Here is a 20,307-nt window from a genome sequence, read left to right as displayed (position 1 = left end):
AGGACTGTCATATAGAAAAGCTATGTGTAGAAATGATGATATTTAAATGGATGTAAGATAAAACTAGGATGGACAAAGTATGGAATGAAAGTATTATAGCTGATTTGAGAGTTGCCCTTGATCAATGACAACCTCCAAGAAATTCGTTTGAGGTGGTATGGCCATGTTCAATGGAGGCCAGGGAAAATCCCAGTGAGGAGGAGTAATCTAATTCCTATCGAAGGAGTAAAAGAGCTAGGGGCAGACATAAAATGACGATAGGATAGTAAGGAATGACATGTATAATCTAGGTCTTGTCCCAAGTATGACCTCAGAGAGAGGAAACTGGAGGGCAATGATCCATGTAGCCAACTGAGATTTTCTTGACTTGTTGGGTTGTGCCTCTCTCCTTTAACTTTCATTTCTCCTATTTTGTTTCACTTCAGATTTTTCTATTTTGTTTTGCCTGGATCCATGTAGCCAACCCCATTAAGTCGGGATAATGATGGCTTTGTTGTTGTTAAAAACATGTTATCGATTTTCCTATTTGATTTAACAATTCGATTCTGTTTTATGCTTAGTTTTCTGATAAGGCATTTGATTAATTCCTACATTGTTGGTGATTTGTAAGCCACAACAGTGGATTGGTTTTTGATAAAACTCTAGTGTTTAAGTCACCCTAGGTTAAGGATATAACTCCCAAAATCTTAGAAAGTAAGGGAAAAGGATGAGAGATCGATCGATCCCCAATCTTGATGAACTGTCGATATTGCCAGAAACACGGGTGAACCAGAATAGACTAGATGAAAAGAGATGGAACAGGTAGAAGAAAGAAACTCACCTGGGAGGGGAAGGAAACGAATAAGGGAGACAAGAGAGGAGAGGGAACAACATGCACCAATCACAACCTGTGAGAATATTAACTCAACTTTTTCTTCAATCTCGATACAATCACCATCGTATGTACATATATAGACACTTGAAGAGTGAAACTGACTGAAAAAAGGAAACTCAAAATAAAACGCACCACAAAATCTCCTACATATTTAATCTTCCCACCCAACCACCCCCCCAAAAAAAAACACTATAATGAAACAAATAAATTCCCTACCAATTCTTATTAGACCAAAAGCCTAGCTTAGTTTGGTTCATCTCGGACTGGGTTTCCAGAATGGGTCATCCAATCTTCCGATGATAATGCTACAGAATGAGTTGTTGAAGCATGTTAGAATCCTGATTGAGCTCAATTGACATGAGTATAATATCAGGATTGTGATCCAGTGGAGCTGAAAGCGGAGGGTGTAGCTGGAGGCAATCTTATTGCCTATGATAAGGCCTTCTTGGAATTATGAAGCAGTATGATTGGATTCTTTTTTATATCATGTTTGTTCATGTTGAATAATGTAATTAGGACTATAGTTATTAAGGTGGTGAGGCGACCGAGGCGTTTGAGGGTCTTTTGGATTGCTTTGGCAATAGGGCGGGCATAAGGCGTCGCCTTATCAGATAAAGCGTTCTAGTGTTGTTTTTTAATGTAACCATTTTATTTGGCACAAATAGCATACTTAAAAATTATTTAACTCTACTTATAAGCTAAATAAGATTTAAGATTCATACTAGTATAGTAATAGCAATTTCGATCAATATACACTAATAGATTATTATAGCAATAGCAATCTCAATCAATATATAGAAGAATTCAAACATTTTCACATATCATGCAATAGGAAGCAAGAACAAAGAATATAGAAGAATCAATGTCGAAGCAAAGCTACAAAGCAGAGTGGATATTAGTTCCTAATAAAGTAGAAGAGCCATTGGATTTGGCTTGTTAAAGTGCTTGCTTTTGATAGGAGTACATAGTCTTGTAATCACAAAATTACAACTTATATCAACAGATGTACAATTTAGTTTGAATCATAGACTTGCAACATAAGCAGCACTGACAATAGCAGCCAAAGGCACTAGCCACCACTAGTAGAAGCTAGCCTAGTCATGGTAGCCGAAAAAATGTTGTCAACCCTAAGCCATGGCGTGTGAGACTATAAGGGGGTTCCTTTCAATTATTATTTCCTTTTATGTGATTCGGTGTGATGCAGTGTACAAGACTTTTGTACACAAGCCAATAGAAAACATAAATATGGAATATGAAATATAATAATTAAAAAAAATAAAACACTGCATTACCAATAAGGCGACAAATGCCTTAACCCCCATAAAACACATTAGTGCCTAGGCGCTACTAAGGCGACGCCTTAATAACTTATGATTAGGACTACCCTAGGACCACTCAGAGTCATGGTAGGGATTAGGACTACTACTCATGTAAGGATTAGGACTATTGTTTTTATTATAAATAAAGGAAGGACTGTGCCCATTAAGGTACAAGCCATTAAGGTACAAGTCAATATTTCCCTAATTCTACATGGTATCAGCGAAGGTCTAATCACCAAACCTCAAACCCCAAACCACGACTCCCATTCTACTATTCTTCCTCCTTCCACACCCTACGACCCCTACCACATCCTGTGACAGCCTCAACATCCATCTCAAACCCTGCTGTCAACTAAAGCAGCAACCTTAGCTGCGACCATCACTGCTTGAACCCTCGCCTCTGCCCTCCCAACCTGCCATTAATCTCACCCATCGACTCATCGATCCCAGCCATCACCTATAACTCTCGCCTATAACTCTTGACCAAAACATCGCACCTACAACCAAACCTCGACACAACATTCTCTAAATTCCTAAACTAACCAGACCACTTATAACCCCAGCCTCACTCGATTAACCCAAACTAGACCACCTAATTTCCAACCCAAACCAGATACTTAAATCTATTCCTAACCTAACCAGACCACTTATAATCTCAACCCCACTCAACTAACCCAAACCAGACCACTTAACTCGAGCTACCCTATTCTAATCCTACACCACTGACTTACACAATCCATGCACTAAAAAAAAAAGTTGTAAAGGAGGCCATTTTTCCTTTCTCAGTTCTCTCCCTCAGTGGTGAGTGTTCTCCTACTGGGGGCCTTTGTCTTGAAGTTTCTTATGCTCCATTAGCTTGGTCATCTTATCTTATGATTGCTTGTTGAACCTGCACCTATGGCGTCTGAAGATTCTGAGATATCAGTTACTCAGAAAGTAGGGGATTGTTCCTCTGGGTATGATTACCCTCTCTTCCCTACTAGCACCATCAAATTGGATGGAAGCAACTATCTGATTTGGTCTTGGTCTTACTACTTGTTGATTGCTGGTCGTGGTTATGTTGGATTTCTCACAGGTGATTCAGAACGTCCTACTACTACAGGTTCTGCTCAGGAGAAATGGGATGCTGCCAACTGGATGGTAATGTTCCTACCTTATTAATTCTACGTCACCTTCAATTGCTTGGACGTATCTCTTACTTCATTCTGCTGCTAAGATCTGGAAGGCCGCTAAGGTTACCTATTCCCACGTGGGCAAGCGTGCCCAGTGTTTTGTAATCAGGAAGTCAGGAAGAAGGTCTATTGGGCTACTCAAAAGGAGCTTTCTATAGCTCAATATTGCTCTGATCTATAGGGTATGTGGAATAAGATTGATATATTATGAGACTTATCAACCTATTTGTGCGATTGATGTTGCTGGGTTAAAAAGCTTGAGGAGGAGCTCCGCGTTTATGATTTTTTGGCAGGTTTTAGTGTGGAATATGATCATATTAGGGCTCATGTGCTTAATCGTGATCCATTATACACCCTTGAGGAAGCCTATTCGATCATTCAGGCTGAGGTACAACATCGATCTAAGACGTTACAACCTGTTTCTTAGGATTGATCCGCTCTTGTTTCTTCTATTGGTATAAGTTCCCGACCTAATACTTCATCCTCTTTCAGCAAACCTGTTGTTAAACGTGACTTTAGTGGTAAGGAGCATCACACAAGTGAGACTTGTTATAGAAGCTTCATGGACATCCTACTAATTCTCATGGGCGTAATCAGGGTCATGGGAAGAACACTCAGGCAAATCAGTCTAAGACTACAGTTGATTGTGATAGCTCCACTACTGCATGTGCATCCTTCTTTGCTAATGAAATGACTATGCTTTGTTGTATGTTGACTCATAGGGGATCCCCTATAGCTGTTATTGCCTCCTCTGCCAACAATCACTACCTCCCACTTAGCCCACTTAGGTACTATAGTTTGTGGTCATAGTGCATCTGTAGCCTCCCAGTCTTGGATAATTGACTATGAACTACTGATCACATGAATGGTTTATATACCTTCTTTTCTACCTATTGTCCCTCTTCAGGTAATACCAAAGTTCACATTGTTCATGGTTCCCCTTCACCTATTGCTAGGTCTGGTTCTATTCAGTGTTCTCCTTCATTATCACTATCCTCTGTGTTATATGTTCTTAAGTTTTCTACTAATTTGTTGTTCATTGGTAGTATCGCTAAGGATTTGAACTGTAAAGTCATTTTCTTTCCTACTCACTATGTGTTTCAGGACTTGTTGACAGGGGTAATGATTGGCAATGGTAGAATGAGTGGTGCTCTATTACCTAGACACTAGTCCCTCTCGAGCTCTATACACTTCATCTGATTTGGCGCACTCTGAACTTTTGGGATGGCATCGACGTCTAGGCCATCCCCCATGAGGCACTTTATCTAGATTATTTCCAGCATTAGTTAAACACTATACTATGGATCAGTTTATTTGTGATGTGTGTATTTTGGTAAAACAAACTCAGAACGTTTATCCTCTTTCTGATAATAGAAGTATTATTCCTTTTGCTTTAATTTATTCTGATGTTTGGGGACCAGCCCGTCGTGTATCTGTTTCTGACTATTAATGGTTTGTTACTTTTATTGATTGCAATACTCATTCTGCTTGGATTTATTTATTACATCATAATAGTGAGGTTTTTCAATGCTTTCGAGAATTTCATTACATGGTTAAGACCCGGTTTGATGCTAAAATCAAGATATTGCGAACTGACAATGGGAAGGAATATATGGATGGTTTTTTTCAGTCTTACTTTGTTGATCATGGGATAATTCATCAGACTAGTTGTGTGGATACTTTTGTCACAGAATGAGGTGACTGAATGCAAGAATCACCATCTCCTTAATGTTTGAGATGCAAGTCCCTGCTCCCTATTAGAGTGAGGCTGTCCTCACTGCTGCTTATCTCATCAATAAGATGCCTTCTGTACTTCGTGTTAAGAGTCCCATTGAGTTGTTATCTAGGTCTGGAACTTTTTTTGTTCCTCCAAAAGTCTTTGGTTATGTTTTCTTTGTTTGTAATTATCAAGTTTCGGGCAAGCTTGATCATCGTGGACTCCGGTGTATTTTTGTGGGCTATTCTCATACTCATAAGGGATACTAGTGCTATCATCCACCTTCTTGATGGCTCTTCGTTTCCATGGATGTGTTATTCCGTGAGACTGAGGCTTACTTTCCACCTCTTCAGGGGGAGTCTTCTGTTGGTGAAGAGGTGATTCAGATTTCTACTTTTGATTGTCCTTTACACCTTACCATAAATGATGGTGCTAATTAAAGGGATACTGTTGGAATAAAGACTATTAGTTCAGAGGTTCCCATTGATCCAGAGGTTACTATTCAGGGGGAGCCAACAATTCAAAAGCAGGAGGGCTCCCATTTAGGGGGAGCCACAGATTTAGCATAAAACATAGGATGGTCCAGTGATAAAAGGTATTCTCTCAGAAAAAAAATGAGAGTTGAAACTACTGCTGCTACTCCATTGCTTCCTGATCCTGAGTCTTCCCTTCCAGGTATAACCTTTCCTCTCACTTATGATCAGTCTCTTGATGTTTTTATTGCTCGTAGAAAGGTAATAAGACTTGTACTCAACATCCAATTTCTAACGTGGTGTCATATAATACTCTCTCCCCATCATATTTTGCATTTATGTCTTCCTTGTCCTCTGTTGCTCTTTCTAAAACCTAGCAGAAGGCAAATCTAGAACCTAAGTGGAAGGAGACAATGAATGAGGAGATGAGAGCTCTTCACAAGAATAACACATGGGATCTGGTTGTTCTCTTCCTTACAAAAATGACCGGTTGGCTGCAAATGGGTGTCAAGCATAGCGCTGATGGGATTATGGATCAATACAAGGAAAGAGTGGTGGCAAAGGGCTTTACCCAGACTTATGGTATTGACTACTAGGAGACCTTTGCACCAGTAACAAAAATGAATACAGTTCGAGTTTTCATCTCCTGTGCAATGAACCGAGGATGGGAGCTATAACAACTGGATGTAAAAAATGCCTTTCTTCATAGAGATCTGACTGAAGAGGTGTATATGGACATTCCACCTGGATACTCTAGTTTAGAAACACAAGGCTAGGTGTGTAAATTGAAAAGAGATATGTATGGATTGAAGCAATCTCCCAAGGCATGGTTTGGCCTCACAAGGCTATGATAGTTGTTGGCTTTACACAAAGTAATGCTAACCATACACTATTTATTAAAAAGGTGGGTGATTGGATTACTGTGCTGACAGTATATGTGGATGATATTGTTGTTATTGGCAATAATACAGATGAAATCTCTAAGCCCAAGGCCTATCTTGGTAAGGAGTTTGAGATCAAGAACCTAGGAAGACTGAAATACTTTATTGGCATTGAGGTGGCACATTCAACTATGGGTATTATCCTCTCCCAGAGAAAATATACCTTGGACCTCCTCTCAGAGACTGGTATGTTAGGGTGTAAACCCTTGGATACTCCTATTAAGGCTAACTCTCATCTCATAAGCAAGGAAGGTGAACCTATTGATAAGGGTCGGTATCAAAGACTGGTTGGAAGACTCATATATTTATTCCATACAAGACCAAATATAGCTCATGCAGAAATTTTGGTATGTCTATACATGCATGTTCCCTATTCATCACATATAGATGTTGTGAACCGGATTCTTAGGTACTTGAAGACAGCACTAGGAAACGACATTTTATTCTCTCCCATAGATCACATGAGGATTGAGGCATACACTGATGCTGATTGGGCAGTCTCTCGAGACGATTGTTGCTCAACTGTTGGCTATTGTACATTTTTGTGTGGTAACTTAGTTACATGGCGCCGTAAAAAGTAGTCAGTTGTAGCTAGATCAAGTGCAGAGGCTGAGTTTCGAGCTATGGCACATGGGATTTGTGAGCTACTTTGGTTGCAGGGTCTCCTTCATGACCTGGGTGTGTCCATCCAGGTTTTGATGTTACTATATTGTGATAATAAGTCAACATCAGTATTGCACATAACCCTGTTTAGCATGATCGTATCAAACATCTCGAGATCGATAGGAATTTCATCAAATAAAAGTTAGAGCAAGGACTGATCTATATTCCCTTTATGCGAAGTGAGGATCAATTAGCCAATGTTCTCACAAAGGGACTTAATAGTAAATATTTTTATTTTATTCTGTCCAAGTTGGGTATACGTGATATCCATGCACCAACTTGAGGGGGAGTGTTGAATAATATAATTAAGACTACCTTAGGACCACTCAGAGTCATGGTAGGATAGGACTACTACTCATGTAAGGATTAGGACTATTGTTTTTATTATAAATAAATGAAGGATTGTGCCTATTAAGGTACAAGTCAATATTTCCCCAATTCTATAGTTTATGAATCACGAAGACCAATTGTGGGCTTTGGCTTTTGACACTGGCATTTCTTGTCCTGAATACTGCTCAAAGACGAGGTTTCTAGACTAACTGGGATGAGGTAAAATCAAGTTGGAACATGTTTCCATTTGTAAGCTTAAGGCTTTAAAAGAGAGGATAATGAATGGGATAAAGTGGTACTGGGGAGACTAAGCTTCGGAAGATATCAGCTACGATCATCTTCATTGGTGAAGTTAACGAGAAGCTACATGACAGGGAGATATCATTTTTCATTTTATGGCCTTGTCAACATGTGCTGGTGGAAATACTTGTGCCAACATGCCAAAACATGGCTAATTTTGGAAAACATGAAAAGGAAAGCAATTGTGTGTTTGTGTTGTGTGCGTGCAAGAGATCCTTTATGGAAAGCCCACGCAGAAAAATTTCACCTTCCAAAAACATTAAAAAATCTTTACTTTATCTTTATGGGTTATGCTCAGTGTAACATGCACTGTTCACATGGATCTGTCAGCTTGTCATTATACAAGTATCAAGTATCATAATGGTTTCTCTCGTCAGGGAAAACATTTGGTTCACCTCTGTACAATAAGGGGCATTTTTTGTGATAAAAAATGTTAGCCTCATGATGGTGTTTTATCTTTTCTATGCCACATAGGATGGTAACCAAGGATTTAAGTATCGACTATGATTTGTGGGGCAGAATGTTGGCAAGTTAAGAAGAGTCATATAGAGAGGATATGTGTAGCAAAAATGAGGATTTTAAGATGGATGTGCGGAAAAAACTAGGAAGGATAAAGTAAGAAACGAATGTATTAGAATTGATTTGGGAGTTGCCTCGATCAATGACAAGCTCTGAGAAAGTTGTTTCAGGTGTTATGGCCATATTCAAACAGAGGCTCGAGGATGCCCTAGTAAGGAGGAGGGATCCAATACCAATTGAAGGAGCTAAAAGAGCTAGGAGCAGGCCTAAAATGACCATAGGAGAAGTTGTAAGGAATGCATGCATAATCAAGGTCTTATCCTAAGTTTGACTTTGGATAGAGCCTGTTAGAGGGCAAGGATACATGTAGTCGACCCTAGTTAGCTGAGATTCTTCTGACTTGTTGGTCTATGCCTCTTTCCTCTTACTTTCATTTCTCACCTTTTTATTCCCCTTCTTTTGTTCGGACCTTAGTTTTCCCAACTTTGTTTTGTATGGATCCATATGGCTCTTAATTATCAAGGCGACCAAGGCACTCAAGTTTGTGGGGTTTCATTTTTTTTATTTTTTTATTTTTTATTTTTTATGTATCTAAACTAAGAAAAAAAATGCCCTCCAATAGAAAAAACAATACAAAATTTTTCAAAAATTATGATTTATGACTAATTTAACAGCACAGCCTATTAAAGGTAGAAAGTTACAAAAACATGTAAATTAACAGCCCATTACAGCAATAGCAATCTCAAGCAATACATAGAAGAATTCATGCACTCACACAAATCACATATCAAGCAATAAGAACAAAGAACTAAAATATAGAAGAATCAATTTGGAAGCAAAAGTGCAAAATTACTCTTTTTTTCATCTTCAAATCTATTCCCTCTTCTCAGCTTGTGATAGCTCTTTGCAAATCTGATTTCTTAGCTTCCACTGTAGAAATGCGTCAGACTATTGTGGAAGGGCCATCTTTTATCTCAAGCCATATGGACCATGATGCAGTAGCTGGGAATGATTTCTAATATCTCCAACTTGCAGGAATTGAATTGAAGGGTTTGACTAATGAGGCTTTCTACCGAGTGGCTATTCCAACTTAAAATGTCAGGGAGGCTAAAAAATGATAAGGTATCCAAAGAAAACATCACCCATAGTTGTAAGTTGTAACCCCTATCACCACCCTTAAAGTTTTAGTTACAGGAGTAAACTTGAATATAGTGTATAAAGGATATTCTCGAGCAATGATCTGAATAAGATGTTTTTTTCTTCTTTTCAGCTAGAATTAGAAATTAGATATAACATATACATGAGTTAGTTCTAGAATACCAATCGGAAAGTGTGTCTCTATTTGTCGCTTGTGTCATTCAATTAATTAGTTATAAACTTAAGTTTTTATACACTTGTACCCATAGTACATTTTCTCACAGAATTACAAATAATTAAAGTGGTTAATTGAAGGGATTTAATAGTGTTCAATGGTAGTAAACCCAATAGGCCTTTAGCCCTCTCCTCTTCCTCAAGTATAGCATTTTTTAAATCTGTTTTTGGTTCATGCAGTGGTCATTTTTACATTTTTCAAATGTAAGATATCCTTCTGATTTTGCTCCACATACATATGTCCCTTTCATTTTGCTTATTTTCTAATTGCAGTTCCATCAGCCTCATCAATCTCATGAGAGTAATCTTAAGTCAGAGAATCCCAAAATACAGAAGGGGTTGGATGTAGTAACCTCTTCTCTTAATTACCTTGGTGGTGCAATTGGAAAGTCTTTGAATGTAAAATTCAAAATTTTAGAAAATTCATGTTTTCTACGCATATGCTAATTCGAAAGTTTTTCCTGGCCTAAGTTCCAAGATCAGTTTAGAGATAGAGAGAGCATGCATACATTTTAGATGTACAGCATGGTCTATCTTTTGATAAAAATTTTACTGAAATTGTGCATGAGGGTATGACACTTGTTGAGAATCGGACTGCAGACATCATCCAATAGACACGTGGCTGCAAATCAGGAAAAAGGGGAGCAGTTCTGATTAACAGAACCAAGCAAATGATGTATGCACCTCGCAGCAGCAAGCACAGACACCAACAGACCATGAGACTCAACTCAAGGCATCTCGCGATGTAAGGTGGCAAATGTGTATCACTGGATCATATAGTAAAAGCATTTGTTCCTATTGATTGGGTTCTTCTGTTCAGAATCCGTTAAATTTTGGTGGTCACATGAATGGATTTTTTAATGCAACTGCAATAATTTTGATTTGACCAATAACCATTCTGTTCCCTAGTTTTTATTACGTTCTAAGAGTTGAAGGGCTTAACAGATGAACCAAAATAATTGAAATATTTGTCCAACTGGCACATCCCAGTAACTTCATTGGTTACTCGACTTAGTATTTTCTAACTCAGATTTATGTGCCTTCATTTAATTATTGAAGTTTTAAAATGTTGTTCTGGGGTGCGACTCTTTTTCAATTGTACATTTTGAGATGGTTTTACCTGGTAAAGAATTCTGTGCATATAAATGCAAATTACTGTTCCTGTCATTTTTCCCAGCAGGAAGGTGTTCACATATATCCTGTCTTTTGAGTTATCATTATAATCTTGGCTTCATTGGTTACTTGACTCGGTATTTTCTAACTCAGATTTATGTGCCTTCATTTTGTTATTGAAGTTTTACAATGTTGCTCTGGGCATGACTCTTTTTCAATTGCACATTTGGAGATGGTTTTACCTGGTAAAGAATTCTGTGCATATAAATGAAAATTATTGTTCCTGTCATTTTTCCCAGCAGGAAGGTGTTCACATATATCCTGTTTAGTCTTTTGAGTTATTTTTATAGTCTTTGGCTTTCTATTTGTATTTTTCTCCTGGTGGCCTTTCTTTTGTGATAGGTTGCAATGGCAATGGCTGCCAAAGCCAAGCTGCTCCTACAAGAGCTGAAAACAATAAAAGCAGATCTGGCTTTTGCAAAGGAGTGATGTGCTCAGCTAGAACAGGAGAATAGAATTCTCAGGGAGAGTCTTGAGAAGGGGAATAGTCCAGAGGATGATGATCTGGTGGGCATTACCACCCCCCCGTGGTGGCTCCAAAGAAGATTAACAAATTCAATTTAGAGAAAAGCATTACTCTCGTGGTTCTGATTGCTATGAATGCATTTTTTTTAATGTATTTAACTCTGTGATGTATTTCTATGATTTTTTATTTATAAATATTGTCTGCATTTCTGATCGTCAAATGAGTTCGTGTTTGCCATTGGAATGGACCTCATATGATCATTCAAGCAGATCTTGTAAAACATACCAATCTTACTTGTACCATTGATCAAGGTATTTCCTCCCTTCATCTCAATCTTGTAAGATGAGTCATGGATATAGATATGAATTTGTGTCTTCTTCAGGACATACATGGCTTTCTCCATATAGGCACATCCGGCATGCTTGTTTGTTTGCTTACCCGTTATGCTTGTAAATTAGTTACCTCACCTGCATCCTGGACATTAAATTGGTGCAGGATCATTGATGGTTTTATTTATCCTTTAATGTACGTAGAATTTTTCCGAAAGTGGTTATGGGAAAAGATATAAGTTATGGCGTATTCCAGGGTCAGACTGGCCAGTGATTGGTCTTATAGATAGCTGTTGAGGAAGGCTGATTTACTCACTATCTAGGAGTTCGGAGGTCAGCTGGTGGCTTTTGGAGTCTCTTGCACTTCATGAATTACACCTGTCACTGCTTGTTGTTTGAACCATAGTTGTCAAGCCATTGTTTAGGCATCCAGGCTCTTGGGTCCAAGGCAACAACACGCCTTGTTAACATTTCATGAGTCTACAGGGATTATTTATTTATTTATTTTTTAATGAAGTTGCTTGCATTCTATCCCTTGTTTTGTTTATTACATGTTGATTTTCTCATCTAAAATCTTTACTAGCATGATCATATCATATTGTATTGATATGGTTTCTATATTGCATATAAGCATAATTATATAAAACTATCATTGCTATATTACATATTGTCATAAACTGCACGTCTTAGGTCACCTAGTTGCCATGAAAACTATGGTTTGAACATGTTATCCATTTGATATCCTGATTGGCTTGAAGGAAGGTAGAGACGAGAGTTTGTGTTGTGTGAGAAGTATCATCATGACCATGCTTGAATTTGCAATTGATCCTTTTTATCTTTTGATTTTGGTGCATTTTTTACGTTTACCTGTTCTATTAGATTTCTATGCATGTCATGCCCTACTCCTATGCCATCTTCTTTTGCATGTAGTGTGTGGAATTGGGAAGGAGGAATGACAAAAATGGGAAGAGAACATGCATCTGAGGGAATGTAAGTGTTCCTCATGAATGATAACACGCACGTAAAAGACCACATACCACCCCTAGTGAGGTGCAGTCTGCACAGGTTGTTGGCTCCAAGGATGGTGGAAGGGTGAAATGATGTTGAGGCAGGACTTAAAAGCATGTGCTATTTTACTTGATATATGGTATGGCATGATTGTGATAGGAACTTGCGAAGTTTGTGACAATGCTTTTGTTGATGAGTTATGTATGGCAAAATGGATTCATAAAGCTATGTTCCCTCCCACAATGTTTCATTTGTTTGTATACAGCATCAAACTGTCTCCTTATCAGTAATATGATGCACAAACAAGTGCATGTATTATTATGTGGTGACGGAAATGTTGTTGGTTCAAATCATGTCTGTTCCCAAATTCTGACATACTATGCTTGCATCTCAAATCCGGCTTCAACTAGAGACGCTGCTAGCTGAGAAGGTATGCTTGGCACATGAGAACTCTATCTATGCACGTGAGAATGCTTCTTGAGGGAGATTGTTAAATACCACCAGCTCACTATGTAGGATGTTGTCCACTTGGATCAGGGCATTGAAGATGTCACAGAAGTTTATTCCATTTCAATTCCCACAAACACCACTGTGGACTCTTCTCTGATGGCCACACCCACAGCCCCAACCACACCACCACCACCACCTCCTAAGTCCAGTTGTGGATAGTTTGTTCAACCTGTTCCCACACCACTAGTTACAGAGGTTGTCTGCAGTGCAGTACCACCAGGCTCTACTACACATGTCCTTGTGGTGGAATATCCTAAACAATCATCAAAGCCTAGTGTCTGAATAGTCGACTCATTAGAGGCTACTCTATCTGTAAAAATTTTCTTTTATCATTTTTTTGTGTATTTATGATTTATTTTATTTTATTTTATGTGCATCTGTGTTAGCCTTTCCTTATTTTTTGGGGTGGGATTTTTTTGGGATGGAAGGTGGGGTGGCGTGGGGTGGCGGGTTATGTGTATTAACATTATGAGGTTCATTGTAGTAACAATAACAATAATAATAATACCACAATTTGGTTGCTGTAAGTGGATTTTATTGGTTCTTGTGTCTTTTCTTTTGCTCGTTTCACTTAAATGGTGGCCTTGAGAATGATTGTAAATTAAGGATGGATAAATCAAATTATTGTTGATTGAGCATAGGATGAGTGTGGCTGCGATTGGGGTTCCTCCTCTTGGAAACCCTATTGTTCTTGGTGATTTGGATTCCTATTTGGTGGAGGCGGTTGGTGGTGGTAGAGATTTTGGAGTTGAGCGGTGGATATTTGATCTGTTTCTTCTAGGAGAATCTCATCTACTACATGAGATCCTTTCTTCTAAAACAACTCTTGAAGAGTAGGTTGAACAACTGCAAGAAGAGGTGGGGTCTGTCAAATCAACGGAAGCAACAAGACTTATCCCACCTTCTAATGCGGATAGGAGGTCTTTTACAACAGTGGTTGGTAAGCCAGTGTTACCGGTCATTGATAGCTTGTTGTAAGCTATCAAAGATGGAGCATTGACTCGGCTTAACATTCCATAAGCTGCATATGATAGGCAACTACATAAACATCGGCTTGCATTGCTGGGCAGGGTCAACTTCCGTTCAATATCCATGGATTTTTTAAGGTCTAATATCAATGAAAACTGGGTATTGAAGGAACTAGTGGAAATAAGGTCTCTGGGCAAGGGTTTTATTATGTTCCGTTTTAAGAACAAAGCTGATATGACCAATGTTAGTTAAAACAGGAACGGAAAAAAAATAGAAACGTACGGTACGGGTTTTAAGCAGATAAAAAAATAAATGGTACGGTCAAAAAAATAGGGAACGACAAACGGACGAAAATGAACGGTATGAGTATTAAATGTGTAGTTTTCAAAAAAATGAAACCAAAAAAACAGCAGTATACTCATGCAATTTGAGAGATTATTACCTGTATACATACATCTAATGTTCCAAAAGCTTTGGGAGTCCCAAGATTACAAGAAAATGAGATGTTGCTAGCTTTAGCTTCTCCTTACTTAATGGGTTATAAGAAGATGAGATTTTTTTCCTATAGATAGTATGGAAGTTAAAAACCAAAAATCAAGTACCATATTGTCTTCACTCTTCACTTTTACTAATAGGTTTTTTTTTTTTAATAAAATTTCTATTTTACCCTTAAAAAATGGATACGCTTTTAAAATTGATTCTTTTGCCGTTTCTATTTTTTTCCGTATTGTATAATAGCATACGGGAAAACGCATTTTAAATGGAAAAAAACACAACTGCTTTTAAAACACGTTTTAACTAACAATGGATATGACATCGATTTGGAAGAGGGGTTTTGTCCGTGTAGGCGGCCAACTTATTCGTTTTCAATGATAACGACAGGATTTCTATGCATCTCAGCAAGAAATTACTCACAAATTGACTTGGATTCGATTTCTGGACCTACCTCAGGAGTATTGGGATGAGGAAATTTTACTTTCAATGACTAAGGCTATTGGTCGTCTGGTCGTGATTGATCGTAAGACTCGCGAATCAATGTATTCACTTTGCACGTGTATGTGTTGACATTGATGATTCGGTGCCACGGGTGGAGGAGCTTTACATTGAAAGGGAGCAACAAGGATCTTCTGAATCCTTTTTTTTCAAACAGCAGGTTGTTTTTGAAAACCCACCATCTAGGTGTTCGAAGTGTAGTTGTTATGGACAGAGGGTAGATGAATGCTTTGCTGCTACGAAGGAACTGTTGTTTTATGGTTGTCGTTGTTGGCAACTCGGCCACGTGGCGGTGATGACATGGCCAATTTGGGTGACATGGATGAAAATGATGACATGGCAGTGTCCAGTGTCACCGATGATTATCATGGAAAGCTTTGGTCTTTTCCTTATAAATCTTAGAACTTTCATAGGCATCATTCCTAAGTTCCTCCAACTGAGATAGTTGGAGCCTACGGTGAATTCCCACATTAGACAAATCAAAGTTGAGCTTCTTGATGGCCCAAAAGGACTTATGCTCCAACTCAACTGGTAAGTGACAAGCTTTCCCATACACCAAACGGTAGGAAGACTGGCCAAGGTCAGTCTTGAATGCAGTCCGATGGGCCCACAAGGCATCAATGAGCCTAAGGGACCAATCCTTATGGTTGGGATTAATAGTTTTCTCCAAGATTTGTTTGATCTGCCTATTAGACACCTCCACTTGGCAACTAGTTTGGGGGTGATAAGGGGTGGATAACTTATGAGTGATCCCATACTTTTTCATTAAGGCCTCAAAAGGCCAATTACAAAAATGAGTACCCCTATCACTAATTATTGCACGTGGTGCACCAAAGTGGGAAAAAATGTTCTCTTTGAGAAACTGGACCACCACTTTGTGGTCATTAGATATACAAGGTATGGCCTCTATCCATTTAGAAACATAATCAACGGCAAAAAGTATGTACAAATTCCTAAAGGAATTAGGGAATGGTCCCATAAAATCGATGCCCCAAACATCAAAGATCTCAACTACTAAAATGGGGTTGAGAGGCATCATGTTTCTTTTATTGATACGACCAAAAGACTGGCAGGTGGGGCAAGCCTTGCAAAAATCAAAAGCATCTCTAAAAAGAGTGAGCCAATAAAATCTGCATTGGAGAATCTTTGCGGCAGTCTTCTTAGGTCCAAAGTGTCCACCACATGCATGATCATGATAAAAAGAGAGAATGGAATGTTTCTCATGATCAGGAACACATCGTCGGATAATCTGTTCCGGACATATCTTAAACAAATAAGGATCATCCCAGAAAAAGTGCTTAACTTGGGAATGAAACCTATACTTATCTTGGGTGGACCAGTGATTCGGAGTCACACTTGAAACTAAGAAGTTGACAATGTCAGCAAACCATGGTTCACTAGACATTGCAAATAATTGTTCATCTGGAAAGTTCTCGTTGACTGGAGAATCAACAGTCGAGGAATTGGGAAGCCAGGATAAATGGTCTGCAACTAGGTTTTCAACTCCTTTCTTATCCCTAATTTCTAAATCAAACTCTTGCAAAAGTAAAACCCACCTAATGAGACGGGCTTTGGCATCCTTCTTCTGAAATAGGTATTTGAGGGCAGAATGATCAGTATACACCACCACATGTGAACCAACTAAGTAAGACCGAAACTTTTCTAACAACAGCTAAAAATTCTTTTTCAGTGGTTGTATAATTGAGTTGTGCATCATTTAAGGTCCTACTAGCATAGTAAATGATAGTGGGTAACTTATTAATCCTTTGACCCAAAACTGCTCCTATGGCAAAATCCAAAGCATCACACATTAGTTCAAAAGGTTTAGTCCAAACAGGTGGTTGAACAATGGGTGCATTGGTCAACTCCTTCTTAAGTTGCTTGAAGGATTCTAGGCACTCTTTGGAAAACTCAAAAGTCTGATCTTTGGCAAGTAATGAGGTGAGAGGTCGGGCTAACTGACTAAAGTTCTTAATAAACCTTCTGTAGAAGCCTGCATGCCCTAGAAAGGACCGAACATCCTTAACAGAATGAGGAGGTGGTAAATTATCAATTAAATCCACTTTGGCTCTATCTACCTTAATTCCCTCCTTGGATATTACATGGCCTAAAACAATACCAGAATTAACCATAAAATGGCATTTCTCCCAATTCAGAACCAAATTCTTAGATATGCACCTTTTCAAAACTAGGGAAAGATGATGAAGACATTCAGAATAGGAATTTCCACAAATTGAAAAGTCATCCATTAATATTTCTAAGAATTTTTCGACCATGTCAGAAAAGATGCTCATCATGCATCGTTAGAACGTAGCAGGGGCATTGCAAAACCCAAAGGGCATACACCTGTAAGCAAATGTTCCATATGGGCATGTAAAAGTGATCTTATGTTGGTTCTCTAAAGCAATTGGGATTTGGTTATAGCCAAAATATCCATCAAGAAAATAATAGTATTCATGTCCAGCTAACCTCTCTAACATATGATCAATGAATGGCAATGGGAAGTGGTCCTTTTAGGTTGCCTCGTTAAGTTTCCTATAGTCTATGCACACTCTCCACCCTGATTAGACACGGGTTGGAATTAGTTCATTATTGGCATTGGGAACTACAGTCACCCCAGACTTCTTAGGCACTACATGAACTGGGCTTACCCATTGGTTGTCAGAAATAGGATAAATTATTCCATGATCCAAGCACTTTAGGATCTCTTTCTTAATGACTTCCATCATCACTGGGTTAGCTCTTCTTTGTGGATGGTTTGGAATCCTCCATAAGATGTATATGATGTTGCACAATTGAAGGGCTTATACCCTTGATATCAGTCATGGTCCAACCTAGGGCTTCCTTATTATCTTTTAACACTTTAAGTAACTCCTCTTCCTGGCTAGAAGTCAAATTTGAAGAAATTATTACAGAAAAAGTCTGGTCAGGCCCTAGGAAAGCATACCTCAAATTAGATGGCAACTCCTTAAGATCTAGCTTAGGGGGCTCAACTATGGAAGGTTTGGGAACGGAATTGGAAAGGGGTCCTAAGGGCTCCACAAGTGTGTGAAGACTCAAGACTTCAGAAAAGAAATTTTCACTGTCATCATCCAACTCATCCATACACTCTTGGAATTCTGAATCAAAATCAATATCAAAGTTGCTAACTAAATCATCAGAAAAATCCAGAAAATCCTCAAGCATATTGATCTCTTCTTCCATATGTGGTTGCTTACTAATCCTAAACATGTTAAACTCAACAGTTTGATTACCAAAAGATAATCTTAGAAAACCATTCCGGCAATTGATTAATGCATTGCTGGTAGCTAAGAATGGTCTTCCTAGAATTATTGGGATCTCATCCTTGGTTGAGAAGGGCTTAGTATCTAACACAATGAAATCAACAGGGAAAATAAATTCCCCCACCTTTAGTAAGACATCCTCAACCATCCCTTTAGGAATCTTAATAGACCTATCAGCCAACTGAAGAGTAGTTCCAGTGGCTTTCAATTCTCCTAATCCCAGTTGCTTGTACACATGGTAAGGTAAAAGATTCACACTTGCGCCAAGGTCAAGTAAGGCATGCTCAATATAGGTGTTGCCTATGACACAAGATATGGTAGGGCTCCCTGGATCCTTATACTTGGCTTCTATAGGCTGAGTAATTATGGAACTAATGTTACCTGCCAAGAACACCTTTTTGGGCACACTAGTGATACGTTTGTGAGTACACAAATCTTTTAGTACCTTTGCATAGGTGGGGATCTGGGATATGGCATCCAAAAGAGGAATGTTCATTTCTATCTTTTTGAAGACTTCTAAAATTTTATCCATGGAAGCAGTCTTCTTTTGTTTACCAAGCGATTAGGAGATGGGACAGGATGAACATAAGGACTGTTAAGGATTTGCCCCTGTTCAGAAGAATCATTTTTTGTTTCCTCAACCAAATCATCTTTAGTTTCAAAAAAATATTTAGGTTCATCAGACGAACCTGGAACAAGAGACACACTTGTGTCCTCAACTGAAGAAGAGTTAACAGGAGTAATAGATGGGAAAGATTTAGAAACACTTTGTTGGTACTCTCTACCATTCCTAAGGGCATAAACAATATTACATTGGTTAGAGTGCCCTTGTTGGGTTTGACCTTGTACTATATTCAGTGGTGCATTAGTTGGTCATTGTGAACTAACAGGCTGATGATGCCTAGGGTTAGGCTCTAGTTGACTGGGTAAAGTTCCTTTCTCCCTCTCACGTATAATTGAGACAACTTGGGTAAGTTCTCTCGTAAGATTTTGATGGCTTGTCATAAGGAGGGCCATATTTTTTTCCAAGTCACTTATTCTACTTGCCTCTCCAATGTTGGTAAACCCAGGGGGTTGCTGATAAGATGATAGGAGAGGGGCCCTAAGAAAACTCGCCTGAGGTCCTACATTTGACCTAGGAAAAGTATTTTGGGAAAAAGATTGTTGTGCAAAGGGAGGCCTTTGGGGTCCAGGTTGACCTTGATTATAGAAATTGGAAGGTCCTGCTTGGTTGCCCTGATTCCAAGAGAAATTTGGGTGATTTCTCCATCTTGGATTGTAGGTGTTACTATATGGATTATTCTAGTATAAGGCATTAACACTATCATTAGAAGTGCCCCCAGAGGTGTTGGGGCATTCTTCTATGACATGTCCAGGGGACTGGCACCAAGCACAAATCTTAACAAAATTGACTGATGATGGCTCTTTAGGAACAATAGCCTCAATTCTCTTGATTAGGCTATCCAAATGGGCTTCCTTGGCTACTATGCCATTCACAAAATATCCTTTTCCTCCTATGATTCTTTCACTCTCTTGGGTTGATTCCCACTCACGGGTTTTGTCAGCTAAGTCAAGTAAGAATTCCCATGCCTTTCCTTCATCTGTAAAGGATGTGAATCCCTCAGGGCACATAGACTCTATCATTTGTTTAGTTGGGTAATCAATACCCTCATAAATTATTTGACATAATTGCCATAGGTCTAGGCCATGGTGAGGGCAATCTTGGAGTAGATCCTTGAATCTCTCTATAAGTTTAGAAAATGACTCACTAGGCTTTTGCCTAAATTGAAAGATATCACTTCTAAGCTTATTGGTCATATGAGTTGGGAAAAACTTCTTAAGGAAGACAACTGTGAACTGTTCCCATGAGGTTATGGAATTTGTGGGTAACCCATA

At 38.7% G+C, this 20,307-nt stretch overlaps 2 long non-coding RNA genes and 1 other non-coding gene across 4 annotated transcripts in view; all 3 read left to right on the top strand.

The window, feature by feature from the left end:
• Positions 1–11,583, top strand: part of LOC122083992 — a 42,486-nt gene extending 30,903 nt beyond the window's left edge. For both annotated transcript variants that reach the window (XR_006141789.1, XR_006141788.1), the window contains exons 3-4: positions 10,280–10,424; positions 10,975–11,583. This is a non-coding gene — a long non-coding RNA (uncharacterized LOC122083992). The remainder of the gene's footprint in view (positions 1–10,279; positions 10,425–10,974) is intronic.
• A 371-nt stretch (positions 11,584–11,954) lies between these two features.
• LOC122083993 lies at positions 11,955–13,675 on the top strand. The gene is made up of 2 exons (XR_006141790.1): positions 11,955–13,085; positions 13,193–13,675. It is a non-coding gene; the product is annotated as an uncharacterized LOC122083993 (long non-coding RNA).
• Positions 13,676–20,113: 6,438 nt separating this feature from the next.
• Positions 20,114–20,220, top strand: LOC122085300. The gene has a single exon (XR_006142078.1). It is a non-coding gene; the product is annotated as a small nucleolar RNA R71 (small nucleolar RNA).
• The last annotated feature ends 87 nt before the right edge of the window (positions 20,221–20,307 follow it).

The sequence above is a fragment of the Macadamia integrifolia genome, chromosome 7 (assembly GCF_013358625.1).
Source record: "Macadamia integrifolia cultivar HAES 741 chromosome 7, SCU_Mint_v3, whole genome shotgun sequence".
Taxonomy (NCBI): domain Eukaryota; kingdom Viridiplantae; phylum Streptophyta; class Magnoliopsida; order Proteales; family Proteaceae; genus Macadamia; species Macadamia integrifolia.
Note: the sequence above shows the minus strand (reverse complement) of the source record. Positions and strands in the feature narration are given on the sequence as shown.